The 12,528-nt window shown below is 40.0% G+C and overlaps 1 protein-coding gene across 1 annotated transcript in view; it reads right to left on the bottom strand.

The window, feature by feature from the left end:
- MALRD1 (MAM and LDL receptor class A domain containing 1) overlaps nt 1-12,528 on the bottom strand; it is a 468,338-nt gene that overhangs the window by 354,785 nt on the left and 101,025 nt on the right. The window lies entirely within an intron of this gene.

Below are 12,528 nucleotides of genomic sequence, written 5' to 3'. Positions count from 1 at the left end.
ACCTTATTATTATCAACTATCATAAGTAACGCTGTGCTTCAGTCATGGAGGTCACAGATTCTGAGTCTTTCCGTGATCTCCGTAACTTCTGCAGCGGCCGGTGCTGGCTCAGGGGCTGCCCAAGCCAGGAAGCCCTTGGGCCAACAGCAGCAGTTTGGGTGTGTGGGAGGGGTCTCAGGGCTGGGGTAGGGTGTTGGGGTTCAGGGCAGTGCTTACCTGACGGGGGTGGGGGTGCTACCTGGCTCCCTCCGGCATATCCCTGCAGCCAGCTCCCTACCCAGCTCAGACCAGCATGTCTTTGCCTCTCCTAGGCGGAGGGGCCTGGAGGCTCCATGCACTGCCCGTGCCCGCAGGCACTGTACTCACATCTCCCACTGGCTGCTGTTCCCATCCAATGGGAGCTGCGGAGTTGGTGCTTGTGGCAGGAGCAGCACAGAGCCCCCCGGCCGCCCCTCCCCCTAGGAGCTGAAGGGACATGCCGGTCAGAGCAGGTAGGGAGCCTGCCGCCTGCCCCCCTCCAGCACCAGCGGGGGGCCCAGGCCACATGCTCTGACCGCACCCCGGCACCAGTGCCAGCGGGGGTCCTGGGCCAAGCCACCGCTCGCTCCCTCGCCGCACCAGTGAGGGTCCCAGGCCACCCTCCCCAGCTCCCGCAGCATCCCCGGCCTGGTCCCCCAGAGCACCTGTGGCCCCTTGCCCAAGTTTTAGTTAGGGGTATATAGTAAAAATCATGGACAGGTCACGAGCCGTGAATTTTTGTTTACTGCCCGTGACCTGTCCATGACTTTTACTAAAAATACCCATGACTAAAATGTAGCCTTAATCATTAAAAGATAGTATCAAACAGGTGAAAGTAGGACATCTGTGAAAAAGACCTAATACGACAGCCTAGTTAAGTGTGAAAATACTTTCACTGCATCCCCAAAATGATAAGACAGAGGCATTAATTTAAAGGAAAAGTAAACGTTTAAGAAAATGTGTGTAATGCTAAATGAAGTATATCTAGATATTCAAGCAAGTGGAAAGATGGCAGATGAGAAATGAGAAGCGTTGCAGCAAATTACTGAAATCTTGACAAATATGTGACACAAAAAAATGAAAAAATAACAGACTCCACTCTCCTAAATATAATTGCTCAAATTTAATGGTATTTTATTCCTGCAATATATACATTCTTTTTATAAAAGAAAATTGTTTGAGGAGTTATTTTATACAGAGATTTATTATTTATTCATATGAAATGGATTTAATAAAACTGTGGACAGCCATGGTAACCTAAGCATCACTCACATTGTCCTCAAAGAATACCTGAAACTTCAGCAAGTAGCACACTTATGCCATAGCCTTTCTGGCCATAAAGCTCAAATGCATCTGATCACAACACAGAAGTTAACATACGTTTTAGACTCAAATTTATCTGAGTCCCTTGGAAAAAGTGTTGTTAATTTATGGCAATAAACAATAATTTATGGGCATTAAAATGCTGAATCCTGAAAACTGAGGGTATAGAAAACTTCAGATATCCTAAATAAATTAACCTAATATTATTTCTATCTTTTTCTGCACTGTTTTATGTTGTCCATCATTTTCAAGCTTTATCATATGTTTTAAGTACCATTTTTATTTTTAATAATAAACAATTATTGACTGTATATGGTATTTCCATAAGAGATTGATTAGAATCTTTGACACATATTTTAGAGGCTTACGTAACATTTGGCCATCGGGGGTGAAGAGCTAATTTCGGGGGATATGAAGTGGAGAGTATTAGATAAAATATTCCATTATGAATACCACTGAGAAATAAATACCCTAGAAATATAAAACAACAAGGAAGTTCAGGGTGTGATCAAGGAAAATATAGGTTGATATGGGGTATATAAATCAACAGTGCTCTTGATGCCAAAAGCAGTTATAGTGTAGATGACGAAGAAGAGAATGATTAAGAAAATCTTGATGAAAAATGACAAGATGATGAATAATATTTTGCAAATCTATAAGGAGCCAGGGTTTGGTGGAGTTGACTGTAGGTGCATTGAAGGAACATAATTAGAGAGGAAGCAACAGATAGGCAAGGAAAACTATTTCTCCTTTAGTTTTTCCTCAGCAGGGCCTGCAGGAAAAATATGAAAACATGTTCTGTATTGCAAGGGAGCCAGCAGCAAAGAAAAAGACAAACTTCTGACACTGGTGGTTACACCAAAAGAGGTAAATAAAGAAGCTAAAACAGCTAAGTCTCCAAGCCCAGATGACTTGCATCCAAGAGTGAAGAGATGGAACATAAAAGAAAGGAAGCAGTAGACCATGCATTTAATTTAGGAATGCAGGTATATACTTAGACAGAACAGGAACTGACTCAAACCTTCAACTAAAACTCAAACCAAACCTTTAAGGTCCAAAATAGTTTGCTTATCTGAAGTTGCAATTTAAGTAAAGAAAGCAAAGGTTAGGCTGTTGGTATGCAGAGACGCCTGCCTACAGGGCTGACCCCTATTATCTCATTGTTTACTTGTACTCCTCCGTCTGTATCCATCTGTTGTTTCTTTTTGCATACTTAAATTGCAAACTCCTTGACGCAGGAACCATACACGTATGCACCTAGCACAATGGGCTCCTGGTTTATTACCAGGACTCCTAGGCACTACAGTACTACTACTACTAATGATAATGCCATCTCATGGTGTTTTAGGCTGACCAGCTGGTACCTAACCAGGTCCTCCAAGGTTCTGAACCCACGTTGCTTATTGACTGAAATGTGACTTAGTATCAGTTTTGTAAATGATTAAAAATATTAAACAAAGATAAATAAAAAATTACCACAGCTAAACTATTGTTATTAATACTAAATGAAAAATAAAGCATTGCACTATAAAATCAAAAACAAATCAACAGGTTAGCATCAGTGTTGTATGGAAATTAAATCATCCAATTAGTAAAGTAATCAGATCAATATAACAAATAATCAATCCATATGAATTCTAAAAAGGAAACTAAGAAAGTACCTATCTGGTTGGTTACATACCTCAACTTTCTAATTTTATCCATGTCAATCAAATCTGTAAACTGGAACTGGTTAAATATTTTGATACTGAAACCAAATTATCTCGTGTTTAACTAGAGCCTCAAAGCCAATTATAAAATTTCCTCATTAGATTTCACTTCGAGTGTGGTAGCTAACCCTTTCTCCCTCCTCTCCCCTGAGATATTACAATCCAGATTTTAAGTGGAAGTTTGGTGACTCTGGTTTGACAGTTTACAGCTGACAGCTTTAAATTTCTTAGGACTCAAACACAAAATACAGAGCCCATTTTACTAAGTATTTTATAAGATTATTGTTAAGGCTGTTTAAACTGGGGGAACATTTTTCTGGCACCTTCCTTGTATGGACTTCACTGGTGCTCAAATGCATACATGCATACAACTGCACTTTTGTATCCTAAAATTAAAGAAAAAGAAGGCTGATATGTCACCAAGTGAATAAAAACAAAAAGACAAAAATAGAAAAAAGGAAAAATAAGATACTAAAGATAAGAGTGAAGTCTTCTGGATTGTCCTGGCATAGAAATTGGAAATAGAGCTGGATAGGAATGCTTTGATGCAGTGATTTTTAATTTGGGAGAGAACCCCACCTCAGAATAAGTAATAGACGAGAGGTTAGGACAATCAGTGGAAGATATAGATTCAAGTCTCTATTCTGGGCAGTGGACGATATAGATTCAAGTCTCTATTCTGGGCAGTGGAAGATATAGATTCAAGTCTCTATTCTGCCTGATTCAGAGCAGGAACTTGAAGCTAGGTCTCCGACATTCCAGGTGAGTGCTCTTTGTTAGGATATAGATATTCAAGCCTGTCTGTAAAGGCCTATACTCAAAAGAAAGAATCAAAAACACTGTCTGCCAGTGTAAGGGCCTTCTCTTACTGTGACAGTTTGTGGCCCTGTGCTTAGGCTCAGGCCTTTGGCTAAGCAGCAGAGGTAGCCATAAGCTGGGAAGAGAACGGTCACATCCTCACATTCCAAACTAGTCACATTGAAATAAGGTGCTATTGGGCTGTTAGGCACTATCAGGACAGGATTGTATTCCTATCACCTCCAGAGAAAGGGAAGTGCCTAGAAAATGTAAAAGGAAACTTAGTTTGATAGCATCCTGTCTGGCAAGAACTCACTTATCAATAGCTGGGATGTGAAATCCTCACTTCTGTATTGTTTTGTCATTATAGTTCCCACTTTGCTGTTGTTTGTCTGTATAATCTCTGTCTGGTTCTGTGATTGTTCCTGTCTGCTGTATAATTAATTTTGCTGGGTGTAAACTAATTGAGGTGGTGGGATATAATTGGTTACATAATCATGTTACAATATGTTAGGATTGGTTAGTTAAATTTCAGGAAAATGATTGGTTAAGGTATAGCTAAGCAGAACTCAAGTTTTACTATATAATCTGTAGTCAATGAGGAAGTGACTGGGTGTGGGTGGGGGTGGGTGTGTGAGATGGGAACAGGGAATGGGGGTAAGAAAATTGGAATCATGTTTTGCTAAAGGGGGAGATGGGAACAGGGAATGGGGGTAAGAAAATTGGAATCATGTTTTGCTAAAGGGGGAAATGGGAACAGGGAATGGGAGTAAGGAAGTTGGAATCATGTTTGGCTAAGGGCAGGAATGGGAACAGGGACACAGGTGTAAGGCTTTGTGGTGTCAGAGCTGGGAAGGAGGATACTAAGGAAGGAAACTGGAATCATGCTTGCTGGAAGTTCACCCCAATAAACATCGAATTGTTTGCACCTTTGGACTTCGGGTATTGTTGCTCTCTGTTCATGCGAGAAGGACCAGGGGAGTAAGTGGGTGAAGGAATAAGCCCCCTAACACTCTTAAGTGTCAGGCAAGTGGCTATTCAGTCTCTCTCCACCTTTTTGTGAAAAATGTTAAAGATCTTGCTTTTTGTCTTGATATTAAATAGGAAAATATTTGAAATCTTCAAAATTTTCATGGGATGGGAAAACCATCTCCCCCAGTTCTAGCGGGAACTGTAGACAATGAACCAGAGGGTGATGTTGCTGGAACAGCACTTATTAGTGGGCTTTCTTTGGCTGCAGGAAGACTGCTCAAAGACGAGTATAGCCTGTTTGTTGATGTCTTGACCACCTCTCCCTAAGGTAGCTAGCTTTAGGGTTTCAAGAGTGTCAGTCTTCCTTCAGGTGGTTTGTTGACCTGAAAGGTGGGATTTCTTGGTCTCACTCTTGATTCTTATAGTTTGCAAACTTTGTTTTTACTCCTCCTTCCAGCAGCTTCCTACAAGGCATTGGGCAAATCACATACAAGGCCTATCCTGAAACCATACAACATAGTCTAATCAGGATCGAGTTAAGTTATCCATAGCTAATGTCAATTTTGGGAAAGTCCTGCTTAAGCCAGCAATTAAAAAAAATATTTGGAGACATCTGCATCCCCAAAAATATGAAAAATACAGAACGGAGTACATTTCTGAGGTAGCTGTCATGGCCTCAGTCAGGTGAAAAGGTTTTGAGATGACATTATTTCACCAGTTTATGGAAAGTGTGAATTAAAATCTTATATAAAAATAACTGATTGAAGAGACTCTAGCAACCAACAGCCCCTCAACATTCATCCATCAGAAGATTAAAGATTTGAACATTTTATGACCTAAAGTCACCATTTATTTTGCAAACAAGACAACTTATGGTAATTTTTTTTTTACTTTAGCAACTAGGCCATAAATCATCTTATCTTTGGAAATATCCATCTTGATGGAGAAAAATATACTATAAAGCTTTATCAAGACAGAACCAATTTAAACTAAAAATAAATAAAATGTATATAGGGTCTGTATTCCCATATACACTATTCCTCTTAATGTGCCACTTCTTCATTGCACAACAGATTCTAAAATACAATGTGAAATTATTCTTGTAGTAATGCCAGCCTAATTTCTAGAATAAAAAGATTAATGCTTATATTAAGTGTGGATAAACTGCAGTATTTCAGACAACAGTAACAAAATAGTGCCTCAAATATAAACCAGATACAAACAAAAAACTGTATTTGAAGGTCAGATGGTTTGGTCAACTCAGGCTCCTAATGAACCCTCCCTTACTCTACTTTGGTTCAATTCGGTTTCTGAAGAGTAAAATCAATGAGTCAAATTCACATGCTTAAGTGCTTTACTGAACTGGATCCTTAGTGAGGGGAGATTGCAGACTATCTTCAAACAAGTGGAAGACTACCTCTTCCCCAAGAAGTCATTTCTTGACATTTGTTAATTCCTTACCTCAAACAAAATTCCTTACACTTTTGGGAGCACGGAATGAATGTTTAGCTTTAGGTACACCTAGCAAGCGAAATAAGTAAAGCCATGAGGAATCCATTTGTAACACTGAGCCGCACAATGTCAACAACAAGAGTCCTGAACCTAGACTAGAACCTTTTAAAAAATATAAACTAAATTCAAACTAAAAATAAGAACCTATTCTTGGGAGTCTATCTACTAAATCAAAATAGTGTGTAAGCATGGGGTGTTCATGTGAACACAACCACATTGTCTTTAAATCCAGTAATCCTTTAATGCAGATAGAGCACAATGCTCCAGAACACTTTTTCTTTCGCTTTCCATTCCACTAGTCAGTGGGTCTGGGGAAATCCGTTACAACACCCATGTAATAGAACTAGCTGTGATTTCAATCATGTGGGCTTTGTGAGGGTGGCAGACCAGGTCATGTCAGAGTGTATTCAGGTCAATTCACTTGTGTATTAGTATAGATCAAGGCAATTAGTGTTTTGAGTGTTTAAACTTCATAAAACTAATGGAACGTTACTCACTGACCTGTTCCTGTTATACTGTAATAGCAAACATTTACACTGTCTATAGCTCTGTAACTAAATAACTCATCAGACATCAAAGAAGCCTTGGGGAATGCTAATAAAGGACTTTTTCAGAAAAGGTGCTAATTCCAAAACAAACGTCCATTGTGGTGATGACCTAAAGTCAGAGGTACAAAGTGCAGTCCTCGCCCACCATCATCATAAAAGGAAAAGCCCAGGTGGATAGAGAGACTGTCTCCTTGTCTTCTGTGAAAAGAAGATATAAATATGGATTCAAAGAAAGATGTTTTATTTCTGGACTGTTTGGTTTCTAACAGAGCAGAATAATTGAATAAGAAGACAGAAATCCCCAGAGTTATTGTGGGTAGCCCTGAAAAATTTTTGAGAAATTGGCAGTTTATTACATCGCAGTCACCATTTGGAATTACAAAGTGTGATTCACCTGTACATATATTTTACATGCTTTCACCTCTCAATAACTCTCATTCTTTTTCTTAGCTAGTAAACCTTTGGTTAGTTTACTACAGAAATAGCTGCCAACACTGTCTTTGGTGTGCGATCTGAAGTACAAATTGATCTGGGGCAAGTGACTGGTCTCTTGGGACTGGGAGAAACCTGATGTAGTGTGATTTTTGGTTTAAGTGACCATTATCACAAAGTTCAGTTTGTCTGAGTGGCAAGACAGGCTGGAGAGTTGAATGGGACTGTCTAACTCCATGGTAAGACTGTTAGTGTATACAGGTCTTCATATTTGTTACTGGCTTGGTGAAATCTAATTGTAGAACATGCCACCAATTTGGGGGCATCTGCCCTGTTTTCTGACAGTCTGCCCTGAGGTAGGGCTCACAGTAGTAGTCCACTCCAGCCAGCAAGACAGGCTTATTTTAGGAATAGACAGACATGACAGTTTGGTAGGCACAGCACATAGGTATATTTATTTATCCTGTTTAATGAAGGAAGAATTTCTCATTCAAGACAGGCAAAATCAGAAGAGAAAAATCATTTGTAAAACTAACACTGCCATCTAATTCTGACTTTACACTTTAACAGGCTAAACATACTAGGTAAATATTCCCTTTTACTGTATGTCTTGTGTGTATGCATGTGATACATTTTAATTAACATGTTAATTACATGATCACATACTATTTTTTCCACAAGACCCCGCCTCATTCAGTGCGTAGCATAGATGGTGCTCACTTACTGAGCAGCTATTCAATATTTCAGTATCAACAGACCTCAGTCAGAACTAAAAACTCATGAGATGGGCATAAAAATCATGTGATTTTAAAAATAAATAAATAAATTTGAGGCTCTTTATTTGCCTTCTGGTTTTTGGTTTTTTTGCTTTGGTTTTGTTTTTTTAGCCTTTCTGGTTCACATTTTCATGTGATTCACTGCAAACAGGAGGCTAGAAATGTTTTAGTTTTTGTTTAAATGAAAACAAAGATTCTCACGTAAGAGAATATCTCCAAGAGCTGGGATTTAAGAAGAGCAACAAACACTGTGAGACTTGAGACCAAATTGCTGTCATACAAACACATAGCAAGAGACAGTCACTGCCCAGAGATATTACAGTATAAATAGACAAAACAGATAATAGATGGGGCACACAGAAGTGAAATGACTTGTCCAAAGTCACACATCAAGTCATTAATAGACATATGGAACTGAGGTCTACTGACTCCCAGTCTCATGACTTATCCATTAGGCCATCATCGTCATTAGATTGGAAAAGAAAGCTTTTAGATTTCTTCCAAAATCTATTATGCAGGTTTTGGCACTGATAGTATATACTGGTGTTACAGAAGACACATATAAATATGATAGGTCACTTTTCTAAATATACTACTTGGTGAGGATTCTAAACGGAGACCTCTGGTCTAGAAGAAATTTCTTTTCAAAGAGAGAAATTAATCTTTGGAACAGTGATAGACATTTATTTGGAAAAAACATACTGTATATCACAAAAGTTATGCAGGTGATGAACTAAGATGTATTGCATGTTTTCATTCCTGAATGTTGCCATTGTATAATAATAAAACATCTAATCATAATCATACTTGGCTATTACAAAGTGCTTCCACCCAAAGACCTCAAAGCACTGAACAAATATTAATGCATTTATCCTCACAATACCCTTCTAAGGTAGGTAAGTATTCTTATTTCCATTTTGCAGGGAGGGAAACTAAGGCATAAAGTTGCCAGGTGTAGTGTTTAGATGCTGCTTGTAATTATTAGAACAGGGAGCACTGGCTGTTGGGAGTCTGAAAGGACAGGAAACAGGAAGGAGAGGAGGGAGTTGAGGAGGCTGAGTGAGAACTACCAAGGGTGCAGCAGCAGCTTGGTAATGAGGTTTCCACTTTAAGAATAAAGGCCTTATAAAGTTTGTTAGTACCTTGCCTGGTTGTTACAACATTTTGGTGATGAGGATGGATCTTCTGCCTCTGAACCCACCTGCACCCTTTCTGCAAAGCCCAGGTGAGCCTCCAATTGCTTTTACTGCCTGGATCCATATGTTCGAGACTTATCTGCTTGCAATCACTGCTACAGAGATTTCTGAAGTAAGAAAGTGTGCTCTGCTAATCAACTGCCTTGGAGCAGAAGGGTAGCATATATTTTACACTTTTTCCCTTGCAGATGATAAATATGAGACTGCACTCACTGCATTAAAGAACTTTTTTGTACCAAAAGTGAATGTAGTAGTTAATTGCTACAGATTTCGCCAGCATGAGCAGAAAACAGGGGAGACTATAATGCAGTATTTTGTTCCCTGAGGAGTCTGATTGTAACTTGTGACTTTGGAAATATGGCAGATGAGATGATTAGAGACCAGCTCATTGAGAAAACAACCATGCTATGTGTAAGAGAACGCTTACCTCTAGAACCATAACTTACACTAGAAAAAGCAATAACCATTGCTACTCAGATTGAGTCAGCTACAGCTGAAGCCAAAATAATGAGCATGAATACAGGAGGCACAATCCAAACTGTGACTCCTTTGCAGAAAAGTTCACTATTGCTACAGACAAACGACTCCAAGAGGAAAACTAATGAAAAACCACTGAATCAGCAAATTCAAAATACAGTAAAAGAATGCTTTCACTGTGGATCCCCCCAACACCTTGCAAGCTACACAGGATGTCCGGCAAAAGTAGCTCAGTGCAAACATTGTAAAAAGATTGGGCATTTTGCTAAAGTATGTTGCAGCAGCCAGTTCAATCAACAGGCGCATGCAGTTACAATACCAGTTGTTATTGTGCTGAGCGTGGACAAAATCACTACTGCACATAGTCCAGAACAAATGAAGTGCACTGTAAACCTTTCCACCATACCCTCAGGCAAATCACACTCTATTCAGCTAATGTTGGACACTGGTTCAGCAGTATCTATACTACCTGATTCCATCTATTTGCATTACTTTAAAGATGTGCCTCTTACTGAACCCAAGCTTCACTTGGTGTGCTATTTGAAAAACCATATTCCAGTACATGGCTGTCTGCCAGCAATTGTTACTTTTGATGATTGCTGTGTAACTGCAGAGTTCTACATTGTCCACAAAGGCACTCCTACCCTTGGCAGAGATTTATTAGTTGCTTTAAATCTCAGGGTAGTTAATGGACGAATTGATCTTCCTCAGCACAGCACTCTTGCAGTACACACGCCAGTTTCAGCTGCGACCCCCAACACCAGGTTGAGGAGAAACTCAGCTGTGCTTATGGGTTTCTGCATAAAGTTAAAATGTGGAATAATGTGATGCCTGTACGACAGAAGTTACGGCGCTTACCCTTTTCAGTCAGGGAAGCTATTTCAGAGGAACTTAGAAAACTTGTTCAAAAGGACATTAATGAGGAGATTGACTCCTCGGAATGGGTTTCACCTGTAGTAGTGATGCAGGAGAAGGGTGGAGGCATTCGCCTTTGTGTGGACTTAAGGGAGCCAAATAAAGCTATTGTGCTTGAAAGCCATCCTGTTCCTCACATAGAAGTAGTATTTGCAGAACTCCATAGAGCAAAGGTGTTTTCTACTCTTGATTTGCAGATCGCATACTACCAGGTTATGTTGCATGAAGATAGCAGAGACCTCACAGCATTTATTACACATGAGCGACTATTTCGTTTTAAATGTGTTCCATATGGTCTCGCATCTGTCCCAAGTGCCTTCCAAAAAATGATGTCATTGATGTTGAAGACTCAGCAAGAAGTTCAGTGCTATCTGGATGATATTATCGTGTTTGGAAATACTTCTAAGAAGCATGACAATAACCTGCGGTCTGAACTAAACTGCATCAGCAAAGTAGGCCTCAAGCTCAATAGGTCCAAATGCAAATTTAGACAAACTGAACTCTGCTTTCTGGGGCATACAATTTCACAGGCTGGACTAAAACCTGATCCAGATCATATCCTGGCAATTTCAAATGCTCCTCCTCCAACAGATTTGCAAACCTTACTGTCCTTCTTGGGTCTTACTTCTTGGTATGCAAAATTCATTCCCAATTATGCTTCTGTCATTGAACAGTTACGAGAATTACTACGGAGAAGTTCAACCTTAGTGTGGACAACAGAAGCACAAGCTAGTTTCGAAACGGTGAAAGACTTGATTGTACACAGTCCAGTACTTGCACTATTCACTCCTGCATTGCCCACAATTGTAACTACTGATGCTTCTGATTGTGGACTTGGGGCTGTTCTCACACAACTGCATGAGGACAACACAGAGAGGACTGTGGCATTTGCTTCAAGGACACTAAGTAGTGCTGAGAGAAAATATTCTACAGTCGAAAAAGAAGCACATGCTTGTGTCTGGGCTACTGAAAAATAGAGAACTTACCTGTGGGGCCGCACGTTCAAGTTGCGCACAGACTACAGCCCTTTGACGATGTTGCTCACCATGAAAGGACTGGGAAGAGCAGGATATCATATTGCTAGATGGTCTGCAAGACTACTCTCTTTCAATTATGAACTGGAATATAAGCCTGTAAACCAAAATGTGGTCGCTGATTGCCTCTCTCGCCTGCCTTTGCTTTCACCTGATGGTCCACCAGAGGATAAGGATGTAGTAGTTGCGCTTATTAGAAGCACTCTTACTGCTGTTACAAGAGAACAATTTCAAGCTGCTTGTTCAGCGTGTCCAATTCAACAAAAACTACAGGAATTTCTGACAAAGATGGCCCCAGTAACCATAAAAACCTTGACCCCGTTTTGCTGCCTTATTTTAGAGTTCGGGATGAACTTCCGTTGCTTGATGGGTGTGTGCTATGAGGTACACACTGGCTCCTTGTGCCAGAATAATTACAGTCAAAACTCATACACCTGGCACACGATACTCATCAAGGAATTGTCATAACCAAACATTGACTACGGGATATGTATTGGTGGCCAGGGATGGACTCTCAAACTGAAGCACTCATAAAATCCTGTGTCACTTGCCAGATGCATGATAAGACAGCAGTGACATGTACCCCTCCATTACAGCCTGTTCCTCACTCAACGGAGTGGTGATTGACATTGTAGGACTCTTTGATACTGCTCCAAGTGACTGCCATTATGCCATCATTTTAATAGACTATTTCAGTAAATGGCCTGAGGTAGCGTTTACATCGCAAATCTCTTCTGCTATAGTAAGTAAGTTTCTCTCTTCAGTTTTAGCAGGGAAGGTAATCCCAAAGAACTGGTTTCAGATAATGGTAGTCAATT

Source organism: Caretta caretta, chromosome 2, assembly GCF_965140235.1.
Source record: "Caretta caretta isolate rCarCar2 chromosome 2, rCarCar1.hap1, whole genome shotgun sequence".
NCBI classification, from domain to species: domain Eukaryota; kingdom Metazoa; phylum Chordata; order Testudines; family Cheloniidae; genus Caretta; species Caretta caretta.
The sequence above is the reverse complement of the archived record's forward strand: the minus strand, read 5'-3'. Positions and strand labels throughout refer to the sequence as shown.